The sequence below is a fragment of the Megalops cyprinoides genome, chromosome 9, assembly GCF_013368585.1.
Source record: "Megalops cyprinoides isolate fMegCyp1 chromosome 9, fMegCyp1.pri, whole genome shotgun sequence".
NCBI lineage: Eukaryota > Metazoa > Chordata > Actinopteri > Elopiformes > Megalopidae > Megalops > Megalops cyprinoides.
Genome location: NC_050591.1, coordinates 8640418 through 8653215, shown reverse-complemented (window position 1 = coordinate 8653215; position 12798 = coordinate 8640418).

Here is a 12798-nt window from a genome sequence, read left to right as displayed (position 1 = left end):
TGTTTGTGATCCTTTCCATTCCTGCATTTTCTAAAGAAGTCTTTTTCATGGGAAGTTTCAGGCAACCTCTTCAAACCATCCTATTATCTTACAACAACAGCACAGTATCTTACACTGATCTCTACCTTATCCTGAGCTGACAAAGTACTTACAGGAAGAAGACTTATTGCAGCTTCAACATGGCTGCGATAGTCATTGTGGATCCCCTACACATTGTAAATAGCAAATATTTCTTTTGTGTCAGCAACTCTTAAAAAGGGCACATTATGTACAATGAAACCACTGCCAGCTTGCTTTGTGGTGGTGCGGTTGTTGGTTTCTGCTTGCATTCACCAATACTCCAAGTCAAAAGAAACAATTTCCGAGCAGATGAAGAAAATGTTTTTACACAAGTTCCACAGGCTCTTCTCCAGATTGTTGCATCTGTTAAAACACAGCATCTGGCAGAAACAATGAGATCATCTTTAAGCCTGTTGAACCAAGTCCATGCTATTTGCACAGGCTCTAAACATCTCCAATCTCTTACTTAAATTTTCAAATTACTTGTTTAATAATCACTAGTTATGTAGCTATCAAGATAAAGCCATGTCCCTAAAACCTTTCCGCACACCACCCAACCTACACTGATTTAGATCAGCACATCTTGAGTGCAGTGACACATTTAGACACAAAACTACCAGTAACTACCAGTGCTAAATTAGACCCACACATTTGCTTATCTACAAATAAGATAATACAAAATACAAATTTTCTTAACTTACTTGATCGTATGTGCTGTCTCTTTCACTCCTTTAACTAAATAAATACCTAACCAAAGACCATGATATTGCTGTTCTCCATATCCTGTCACTCCCAGACAATGACACAGTTAATATCAAAATGCTGAATATTTATACCTTACTTCACGTGTGGGTATATTTAAATGTACAAATATTTATACAGAAATAATAACTTATGAATACTAACTTATGAAACCATAATTACCCAGCCTTTTTTTTGTGACATATTATATTTTGAGTCCATGTCCAGGAACATAACCCCTGCTCATTTCCCAGCAACCAGTTTATGATTGGGTTTCCAGGAACACATTGTGTCCCCAAAAAGGGGACCGCTTGTGTTTCAGTTTGAAATACAACCAATTAGTAGTTCCTTAAAGTGCAATACGATATTATTGTATAACTTCCTACCTCACTGTATTCAGTTCAACCAGGGCAGTAACCTCTTTTTCATTGTACGTGTCCTACAATACAAAGATTCTGGCTGGGAATTTTTCTGGCAGGAATTTCCTTTATGTTGTTGATGATTTCGCATTGTTTTACACCTAATCCTAGTTTTATATCCAGATCCTATTGTAAACAAGAAAGGGTATACACCGACAGTCGTGTCTATTTCAAGCTAAACGACTAAGAACACTCCCAAAGAAAAATGTAAATAGGGCTCAAGCTGTCATCCTGTCTTCAGGGGAAACTGGATACTTCCTTAAAAATGGTCGGATCATGTGTTCTTTGAATAATTGCACTGTTAGTGGTGTTTTGAAAAGAAAGACATTAAGTTTGAAAAGTTTTATTTTAGTGATATTGTGACTTTAATGTATGTTTATCAAACTGAGCAAGTGAAATATTAGTGCTGATAATTATATTGAGCTACACCTTTATGTTATTTAACTATTTTTTTTTGTTACATAGCTGGCTAAATACAACTAGACAGCTCGGCAGCAATATTACAGATCTTTCATGAAGCGAGGCCGATGCACAAAATAAGGCTGACTTGTCTTACTACATCGACCATCTTTGATTTGGCTGCGATTTTGGACAAGTTGTGCGCAGAGGGCATACGTAACTGTTGGCCAATAGCTGTTTTAGGAGGCATACGGCCAATCATTACTCAGAACAGCATTCCACAAGCTCCCTCTTCCAACACCCATTCCCCGGCCACTCAGACTATAAACCGGCCTATACCCTGACACGATTTCTGACAGCTGGCCAATCGTAGCTGCTCTTACATGAAGTAGTGGTTATGCTTTTACGGGGCTGCCGAAGGAATGTAAACTATTCAACATGGAGACAGCAGTCATTAAGCTGGAGACGACGGTAAGCTGTCGTTTTAAATCACCAATGTACATAGAAAATGGAATAAACGCCTTAATGCAGCATTTTTCAACGTGTCAGGAGCACAACACATTATGTTATTTATGGTCAGCTTGCGCAAAGAACAGCCAGAAAAATGGGTAAACTAACGTTAGCAAAAGGCAATAGCCAGTTCGCGAATTTCTCGTTTGCAGTTCATCATACTGTAGAGAAAAAAACTGGCAAACTACGGGAGAGATGGGAAGATACAGAAAAAAACATTAATGAAAATTACGTGGATCACTCGCAAGGTTTTTGGATGGTGTAGCAGTAGCTTCACGCCACTCAACGAGGGCGAACACTGTGCAGAAGAAGAATTGCGCGTGGAACAGGCTGTGTCCTCGGGACCGCGCGCGCGCTCCCGGCGTGTGACCGTTAACATATTTGTAGCTAAGCTGCGTTTCTCATATCGGGTTGTAGGGTGGCCACTTTGCTTAGCGCACTTGCTATAGCTAGTAACACCACTTTGGGTTTTGTAGCTAGCATTTTCATGAGGCTTAGCCTGCAGTGTGTTCCTAATATTTTTTCCCTGTAGGCCTGTAGATATCGGAATTGGGGACGATTGTAGGGGTGGAGGACATCAACGTGCAGCCTAATGAGCTATTTTGTAAGGTTCTTTATTTGGGGAATGTTAATACTGACTCTTTTTCTGACGTGTTAGCTTTTCCCTTTTGCATGTCCAGGTCCATATTTTCTTTTCGTTGTATAGCTTGTAATTTCATAGCCACTCATCCTTTAAAAATATAAGGAATATTAACTGTATTTTCTGGCGTGTTACAGGCACACCCGGAGCTTCTTTTGGCCTACCTATTGTACCAACCAACTGCTAGTCAATTGAATATATGTGTGTATGTATGAATCTGTATCTGTTGTGAAACTAAAACAAATCAATAAGTGATAATCGCTGATCATTGATAAAAGATGATACTGTCAAGCATTAGCATGCCATTGGAATGGCTTATATAATTCCCCATTAAACTACACATTGGGTAACAATATAGGGTCACTGCCAATGCTCACATGTGGTGTGGAACAAGACATAGTGCAACCTATGAATACCTTTTTTAATTTTTTTTATTTTTTTTATCTTTAAATCGTCTGAAATTAGAGAATTTTTTTTTTTTTTTATCTTTAAATCGTCTGAAATTACATCCATCATGCTAACTGCTTACACAAAGAGAGAATCATGTTGATTGAAATTGCAGAGACCCACCTGTTTCTGAAATCCATGAGTAAGGTGTCCAAAACTCAAAGTTTTGGATGCTGGTTTTGATACTACAGTATTTCAAGAATATTTTTATTTTATTAGTGTATCTTTCATATTAATTCTTATTTGCAAATTCTGGGTGTTCTAGGTTCATGAATGGCTCAGTTGTCAAGGTACTTGTCTTGAATGCAGGCCAAACCTGACATCTGGGGTTCAAAACTGCCTGAGTTATCTGCCAGCAATGACTGGTAGCCCACAGTGGTGTAACAAATTGGCTTCATTTGCCCAGGATGAGGGTTGGTGGGTCAGTCATGGTCTCCTTGTTTGAACCTTTTGGGACCTACTGTCACCTAACAGTTCCTCAGAACACAAGAGTTTATAAACCATGCTGGTTTGTGCTGCCAGAGCATTTCCACAGACAGTAGTCATTCAAACTAATTCAGTTTATTAGTCAAAAAACTGCAGCATTACAAGGTAACACTGATTTGCAATGGGTTGACTTCTTATTTTGAGTTGAGCATGTTCTGAACTTTTTAAAATAGCATAAAATTAATCAATCATACAAACGTCAATTTACAGAAGAGGACAGGTCATTGAGAGGTCAGGTCTACTGAGAAGCTCAAAAAATGCAATTTAGTATGAAATTTATGATTATTCTTAACTTATTGTTCTGAAAACCAGCGTCCAAAGATCAATGTTGATTCTTCAGTGTGATCATTTTGGTTTAAAGTGTGGATAATACAATAATCAGTTCTACTCCATATTTTGTGCTTTTTTTTGTATGTTTCTTTCCTATATAAAAAAGAGACTGGCAGGTCTCTCTCATTAGTCAGAATACATACACCATGCATTTTTAGCTGGATTTTGTCTGGAGTTCTTTATGGCAGTTTGTATTGAAATGATTGTGACAGGTGTTTATTGGCCGAAAAAGAAAAGTTTATAATGCCTAAAGGCCACTGGAGAGAGGACAAGTTGGTATGTGTGGTTAGGTAGTATTTTCATGGACTTTTACTGGTATAAAATTATTAATGTTCAAATGCCATTGTCCTTGTGTGTGCTGTATGTTTGCATACTATATGGCAAAGATGAGAGCCCAAGTCCAGATAAGACTAATTATCCCCACTGAATAAGCATAGCACTCTCAGATTCAGGTGTAGAGGTGTGCTTGTGGAAATGGTGGCTGTACTACTACCACAAGGTGGAGATAGTGCTTTCTTTCCCCCTCATGCAAATTGCATGTGTTCTGTGTGAGTGCTCATGGCATGAAGCCTTCACGGTCAGACCGTTTTCTTCATTTATTCGCCCTCTCTTTCACATGGAGGAGGACGGTGTAATTAGAGCTCTCTGACAAAGCAGAGGGTCGGTAAGGAAACTATGTCTGGAATTATTTTTGTTTTTTGGAGCAGAAATTATGTATAACACATGGGAAAAACAAAACAAGGGGAAAAAAAAAATCCGTAAAGAATGTGAGATTGAAACAAGCTTCTCCAGAAATGCCAAAAATCTGTCGTCTGGCCTGATACCGCTTCTCTTTGAGGCAGAATAATAACAGCAGTGCAGGTACTTACACAAGCTCAACATACAATCACAGAAGTGTTCACTGTGTGTAAGAGCCTGCCAGTTGACTCCACTTTACTTTAAAGACTACCAAACTGTGTTAGTGAATTTATTGGCAGTAGCAAGAGGTGAGCAGAATTCAGCAGGGTCTCATTTCTTACTTTGGACCATTGTTCAAAGAGATTTTTATTTTAATGAGTTGCATACTTTAAAGAAAAAATTCATTTTTGATCATTCGACTTGAAATTTTTTTCTTCTTATAAACGAAGGAGTCCAGTTTTGATTGTCTGTCCAGTGCCCCTTTTGTGTTGTGCTACTGGTGACCCTGTACTGAAAGCAGTGCAATGTTAAAAGGGCATTGGCCAGGGATTGTTCCCATTGGACTGAGAGGTTAAAGTGGACAGCGGATGTGCTGTTTGCAGCTGCTCTGACTTTATTGCACTACTGTATTAGACAGCTAGCAGTGCAATAGTATTGTCAAAGCATCTGAGAGCAGCCAAAAATGCCAGTGTCGGTGGTGAACCACGGCAGTTCCTTTAAGCATTAAACTGACTCCATTTGATCGATGACAGATCAACATGACTATCTTGGTAAAAAGTAACACATGACTCCAACTATATCTAGTGCAAGCTTATAAAAGTGATTGAAATTGCTTCACCGCTTCTGAATCTTCATTGGCAAACAGGTGATCTAACCATTCTAAAGTCTTCATATGCCAGGCCTTACCGTACTTATTGCTTGTCTTCAAAAGAGTTTATAATTTGTTAATATAACTGGGCTACCACAAGCCGGGCTTGCCATTTCAGTGTTATGTTAAGTCAGCGTTAAAGATGATTAAAAGACATGTATCTATTCAGGACACTGTATTCCATTATTTAGGCATGTAAAATGTGTGTTGAGATAATGTTAACATTATAAATTAAGCTTTCTTTAAGAGTGTTTAAAATGTGTTGCAGTTTGTAACACTATAATGTGAACAATGTAATATCAGGAAACAGCAGTTATTTTTGCATTTTACAGGTACACCTAATATTGGGTCATTCTTTGACGAATATGCCAGAAAAAGGACAACGTGATGCATTTTTATCCTAAATTTTGCCAGGAAAATTCATTTTGGGGCTTTTGAGACTGGTTAAGTAAAGAAATGGTACCATTCATTAAAAAAATCATTGTAATCTGTGTCAGGTATGAGATGAAACGTTATGTTTTATGTTTTTGTTCTTTTCTTTTTAAAGTATTTAGGCCCTTTTTATCCTGTGGTGATGGCAGATAAAAAGAAATGCTTCTTCAGACATATTTAGAACTCACATGGGGGATTCCAGAAAATTCAGACAAACTGTCAGGGCACAGGCACGGACTCAGACGTAGACCAGGCGTACTCAGGTTCCAAGAGGCTTTATTGTAATCCCAGGGCAGGTTCGTAGTGGCAGAACAGGCAGGGTCAAAAACCAGGAAGGCAGTCCGAGGCAGAATAAACAAGGAGCAGGGGTCAAAAACAGGAACAGGCTGGGTCAAACCGGGCAGGCAGGCAGATCTGGCAACCAAGGCAGGGCGGTTGGCAGGGATGAAGTCGGATGTCAGGCAGACATCAGCACAGGATCAACACAACAAGTAATCAGGTGGGTACACAACAGAGGAGGAGAAAACTGAGACGAACAGGCAACGAGACAGACAAGCAGGGAATATAAAGAACTGGGCTGACAAGGAGATGGGATGCAGGTGGGCAATCAGGCAGGTGGAGGCGATCAGGAAATCAGATGGGCGGGGACAGGGCGGAGAGCGGGGCAGGGCCGGAACACATGGGATCTATAAACAAAAGCATATGGACGACACTGACAGACAGGGAGAAACACAAAAACAACAGCTAGGGGGCAGAAGTACTGACACAGACATTCTTTAGTTAGACCTTAGTTAAGAAACACATTGTGTCCTTATCTACGACATGAGAGGCAATTTATTAACCCTCTCTTTCACTTCAAACTCTGTTCCTCTTCTGGAACCCATTGCCCTCTCTTAATAGAGCTGCTCAGTATCTGTAATCTTTTACTCCAGTGGACCCAAGTCAGTCAAAGAAATTGATAGCATAATCTATAGCATATAAGTGGCCAGTTAAATCATCTCATCATCTACATTTTTTATTCCAGGATTTACAAGCTGAAATCCAACTCAGTCCTAAGAGTAACTTATAGCACCAGTGCTTCCCTTTTTTGGGGTTGTGTTTTGTTCATAGATACAAAATGAACAGCAGAGGGAGGTTTTCAGATGCTGTTGGAAATGTCAGCATTGTTAGTGCTAGCTAACATGACATTTTAAGAGGACCGCTCTGTGGGGCCATGCAGTAAGCCAGTCTACCACTTCCCCCTGTAACTGTAATTAGGTCAGTTGCATCAACTTACCTTTGCGGTATGATTCATCAGACTAGACAGGCTACTAGCTGTTTTTTAGGAAACCCATTTTAAAGGAGTGGAGTTACCTGCACTCGATGGTTAGGAAAGCCAAGCTAATGTCTACATCTTCTCAAAGCAGTGAAAGTTAACTCGTAATAACACTGTTCCTACTTCCAATGTATGTCGTCTTGATGTGAGCCCGGTCAGCAGGATATTCATCTACTGAGATGAAAATCTAAAGGCATTCCTCTGGTGAGTCATCACAGAGTCATCCTTTGGAAAGAGTAGATTGGGTGAATTATTTTGTAATTAAATGTTTGAAGTGCTGAACTCTGCTTAATGACTGAGTACTCGTTAATATTATAAAGGGTTATATTAACGTTTCACCAGTTGTTATGTACATTTCCTATTTGAATGAGCACTTTTTCAGATCTCAGTCCAACTATGAAAAATAGAGTTGTGGCACACTCACTGTGGAACGATATTAAAATATCTATTAGGTGCTCATTTTCATTTACTTGTGATTTTGTTGTCTTTGCTGTTAACACGTTTATATAAAATGATTTTGTGAAATAAACATGTATTGAACTGCAATGGTGTTTGAATGATTTTGTCATCTTTACTTTGAAATTAGATAACATCACATGAAGGAAAATCACAGTAAAGTCACAAAAAAGCCTCTGAAAATGTGTAGTGATGCATTTTTGACTGTTACAGTCTTTAAAAGCAGTGCTCAGTAGGCAAGAATATTGTATCACTGTATTTTTGTAATGTGTCATTGATCATCTAAATTTTTAATTACAGATCATGTTTCATGTAACTCTTCCTTTACAATTTAGATAGTGGTCAGTGTACGCGCCAGACATTTTCAGCCATAGGCTTCATGGGAAGGTGTTTAAGTCTATCACAAAAAATGTTGACCAAGTCATGTAATTTAAGACAAGAACACACATTCTGTCTTGTGCCTAAATTGTTGAATTTCTATTTGCTTTACATTAGTATCATTTAGTAGTTTATGGGCTTTCAGGCTTTGGTTATTGCTCTTGGGAGCCCCTACAAGCTGTTACAATTTCTAGCATCAGAAACAAAAACAAGAGAAAACTGTCACACCACTTTGCTGAGAGGATGAACATCCCAAAGAAAAGTGCTTTAGCTGAGGTTCTTGAAAAAAGTCTTAGTAATTTTCTTAGCATTGTGCAAAAAGTGCATTAAAGTACATAAATGGTGAGATAAAACCAGCAGCAATATTTCTCTTCCAAAGTCTTTCCTAGGTGCTTACCCTCAGCCAATCATTCTCGGTCTTTTCTTCTCTTATACCTTGATACTTGTATTTTATAAAACAGACACATTCATATCAATTTTCTGTAGATACTGGTGAATTGAAGGCACAGAACCAACCATTAGGTATACTTTGATCTTTTTCTAGCATGCCAGGTGATAATGTGTGTTGCACTCTGTATGTAAATACCTGTGGGTATGCTAACAAAAAAATAAAAAGCTTGGTGATATGTGTTTCTGGAATGTTGATATGTACATCTCCCATATGCCACTACCTCATCCATTCCACGATAGTATAGTGTGTCTACTATGTTCATAATACGCTTTTGATTTTTAAAAATGCTATAGTGCCTTGTAGGCAGCACATAAACACTGAAAATGAAAAAAAAGGTATATGGGTGTTTTTGAAACATACTAATTGTACATTGTACATTATTACAAGCCAGTATTACTGGACATGCACAGGTAAAAGTAAAAAAAAATCTCATGAATGCACTTGCTTTGACTACCCATGGCAATGTGATTGGACTGTATTTCATCTTTGAAAAGGGGGTATATACATGCAATTATTGGAATTGCATGCCACCCTAGGCATTTAATATTTCTACATCTCTGTATCTCTTTAAGCATACAAAAAGAATGTGACTCACAAGTACAAATCATATATTCTTATATGTCTTTAAGTATACATTTGTCACTTTAAGTATTGTTATCATTATGATGCTAATATCATGACAGCCGTCTATATGCCACATCACCCCACACAGACAGGAACTATGCCAGCTGAATGTTGGAATGAGTCTTGAAAATCAAACAATTTTTTAATCATGCGCTGATTTTTTTCATTGAATGAATTCTCTACACAATTGTCCTTCTCTACAGTTGTGAGTGCCGCGGGGTAATTGGATCCACAACTTTTCCTAAAGCTTGCAGGTGAACACCCAAGATTATCTGACTGTTTAACAAGTGTGTGTCCTTTCATACAAACGTGAGCAAATTTGTCTGAAGTGCTTTTCAGCGTTATCTGTACCAATGAGGAAGACCACAAAGTCTGACTGAATGCGTTCAGGGGTGTGACTACACAGAGCTGCTGTCATGTTGCATATGCACCGTGATGTTGAAATGCAGGACGAGCAATACATGCAATAACAGGTAATGTCATGCTTCTGCCTTTGTAGAGAACATTTCTCACTTTGGTATCAAAATATATGTAATATTTCAATTTCTACTCACAGTAACATGTATTTGGGCATCATCTGACGAGCAGTGACTACCCAGTGGACCGTAGCCATCTCTTAAGGTTTGGTGATCAAAGGGATCTTTTCCAGACCTCATTACTGTGAGATTCAGTGCCACTGTTGGCTGTGAAAACTGTTCAGGGAAATTTAAAAGGGGAAATTTGTATGTGCACAGCTCTAGAACTTTGTGAAATGCACTGGTTGATTTGTGAGGCTCTCATGACAAATGATGAATAAGCCCCAGATCAAGAGCTAGCAAAGGGGGATTAATAAGTCAGAGATCCAGTTACCTTTTGGAACTGAAGACAAAATTCAGAATAAAAAGTACAACTGTGGACAAAGTCAGTAGAGTAGCGCCTATCGTCCAATGAGAGCCCAATTCACCGTGGTTCACTCTTTGACATGTAGTGTGAAGAAATGTTGGCTGCATGTGCATGTATTGGAGGATTACATTTGTCTTGCTTTAGCACTCCTGAACAAGTGCATAGTTTGCTGTTTTGAGATCAGCCTAATGTACAATTTCTGACTCCAAAATAGTGTTATATAAAGGGGGAAAGGCACAAAAAAGAAAGTTCTCAATAGAAAACCACAATGGTATATATCACTCCAATGTCTCTATTGGTGGGTTACCAAAATCCATCCATCAATCCATGTTTATTTCAATAAAAAAAAAAATACATTTCAAGGTTAAACCGATTGGAATGGGTATTTTGGTAATAAGGGAGGACTATGTGCCATACCATTTACTGGTCTTGAAATTCTATTAGGAATTTCAGTTCAACAGTTCAATTGTCCTGTTAAAAAGTTCTGACCTCCAGCTCTTGTCAATGGGAGGTGAGAGAACAGGGTTTATATATTGTATTAAAATACAATATATGTGACCTGCCTTTGCTCCATAGTAAATGTTTCCATTTTTTCAACCTTCCCACGTGCACCTCTCTGTGATCCCTCAAATGTGCCTGTATAATGAGGTGCCTATTTAACAGCCTGGTGAAATGTGATTGCTTGTACAATGGCCAGCATTTAGCCTCATTTAAATAGGTAATTATAGTAGCATCCATTTGAAAAAAAAAATGCATATATGTACACTGCAGTCCTCCTCCTCTGCAGGTCATCCGTCTGTTCCTTACCTCTGGCTCCAAAATGAGGGGGGAATCATTCTGTACTAATTCTAGAATGAGGTGACCTCTCAGATAATGACAGAAAAGTCTATTACTGCCTTCCATGACCTTCTGAATACTCACGTCCTTAGTACACCTGTATTCACCCTGATTGCACTTTTAAAGCACACCTGACTGCTGTTTAATGTACTACTTAGCTTACAGCTATTACAAATAGTTGGAAGCAATTAATTTTGATTCCATTGGATTTGCAGTCCATATGGATTTGTATTTAACATCTCTGTATTGCATCAGAGCACGTGGATTGTTCTGTTTTATGTTACTGGTTTTACTAACCTTGTTTCAATGTCTGTATCATATGAAATAATGTAATCAGAAGACAAACCACTAGTGTAAACCTTAATTGGCATGAAAATGAGCTTCAGCTCAATGTAAATTTAACACTGTAAAAAAAGGAAGCACTTTACTTTGTCATTGAGGTCAACAAATTCACAGCTGTAGGGTGAGATCTTTCTTGATCGTGGGATTGCCTGGCATGTACTGTTGGTGGTATCTTCTTGCTGAGTTAATTTTGTTAGTCAGTCAAGGGATGAGGATATTAAGGCTTTCAAGACTTACCTTATTAGCGCAAGGCTAAAGAGCAGAATCACCACCTCTAATCAGGACCTTACTGGAAGTAACTGTACTTCAAACATTTAAAACAACTTGTAGAATAAAACATACCATAATTTGTTTCAAAAATTGTTTTTTAATGTTTTGTTGTTTTTATTGTTCCAGAAATCCTCAGAAAATCTCACTATTTTTAGAGATACATGTTGGATAGTACTGTATCAGGGGAAAAGAAACCATGCAACCATACCATGTGCTCTGTATTTACTCACATTTATGTATTTTGAATTATGATCACTGTCAAAGTGTATTCATCTGATTATGCATACTGTAGGCCACAGATTTTCCCTGTGTAATGAGCTGTAACATGTTTACAGTAAGTACATGTGCTATGAAGAAATTTCTTCCACTTATTGAATGGTACCCTAATAAGCTGGATCATCCTTAAGGCAATGCAATGCACTGCAGTGTCCTCTGGGGAAATGTCCTTTGAAAGAGAATCCACAATGGCGTAATTGATTTATTGATTGATAAATGGTAAAATTGCTTAAAGTCCAACACTTGATTTCTGCAATCAGACACCTACGTGTTGGAAATGAAGAATTCAAAGGCAGAGAAAATGGTAATAAAGCAAACTTACATTGTTTTAAAATTATCATAAATAAAATTAATCAGTAATGTTATTCAATTTCTGTTAGACAGGTAATGCAGGTTTACAGGTTTCACGCGTTAAAAATCAAAACAAATCCAAAAAGTAACGTTCCAAATTTCCCCACTGGGGGGCAGTATTTTTTAAGACATTGTATAGAGGGTTTCAAATTTCCTAAATTTTGTACACAAACATAATATATTGCCACTGTATTTTTGGAACTGTGTGGAAAGGGCCTGTTCCTTTATTATTGACTTTTTATTTAATTTATTTGCATCATTTGCATCAATTTATCTTCTCAGATCTGATTTAAGTGACTGGTCAGGCCATAAGTTAGTTACAGGCAGTGCCCTCTTTTACAGTAAAATCTGTTACGGGAAATCCTTTCATAAACCAGACTATCAGAAATTGAATTGAATTGAATCCCATCAATACAAGCGAGGGTTACATTCTTGGGCTTTGTTTTTTTTTTTTTTAACTAAGCCCCATAAATATCCGTAAGGCATGTAGATTGTGTGTGTGTATGTGTGTGTGTGTGTGTGTGTGTGTGTGTGTGATATATTATATATTTACATGTACATTTACATGTACTTACATATGGAGTATAGTGGAGTATAATGTAAATA